We start from the raw sequence: 709 nt of genomic DNA on the forward strand, positions 1-709 counted from the left end.
AGTGGAGTATAAAAACTCTACAGAAGGAGGGTGGTGTTAAACTAAGTCAAGAGGCTTCTTGGCCTAGTAGGCCTCTGCTGGAGAAGGGCCTGGGCATCAGCAGTTTTGCCTACATTCAACTACAACAATTACCTTTTGTACATCTTGGTAAGATCATGCCTCCTAAGCAAACTAAAGCTGCAGTGTGTGAGGATGAGTCTGTTGTCACCATGAGTGTACTCTCCCAAATGCTGGAGCAGCAGAGAGAGTTTTATAAAGACATGCTAACTCAGCAACAAGAAAACTTTAAAAGTTTCATACAAGTGATTATGGAGGGAACAAACAAGAGACTGGATGGTGTTATACGGGATGTACAGGAGCTGAAGACAAGTCTGGAATTCACACAACATATAATGGAGGAGATGAAATCTGGACATAAAGAAACTGAAGCCAAAATAAAATCTTTTGAAAACGACTTAATGAATTTAAAACGTGACATTGATGGAATGTTCACCAAGCTTGACTACATTGAAAATCAACATAAAAGGAAAAATTTAGTCATTGACGGTATAATGGATGATAAGGAAGAGAGTTGGAGTGGGTTGGAGAAGGAGGTGCAGCACATGTTCTCCAATAATCTGGGACTGGATGGGAAGATTGAAATTGAGCGTGTCCAAAGGATAGGTCAGTACCAGGAGGGTGGAAGGCCCAGGAGAGTTATGGTGAATCT

Source organism: Tachysurus vachellii, chromosome 14 (genome assembly GCF_030014155.1).
Source record: "Tachysurus vachellii isolate PV-2020 chromosome 14, HZAU_Pvac_v1, whole genome shotgun sequence".
NCBI lineage: Eukaryota > Metazoa > Chordata > Actinopteri > Siluriformes > Bagridae > Tachysurus > Tachysurus vachellii.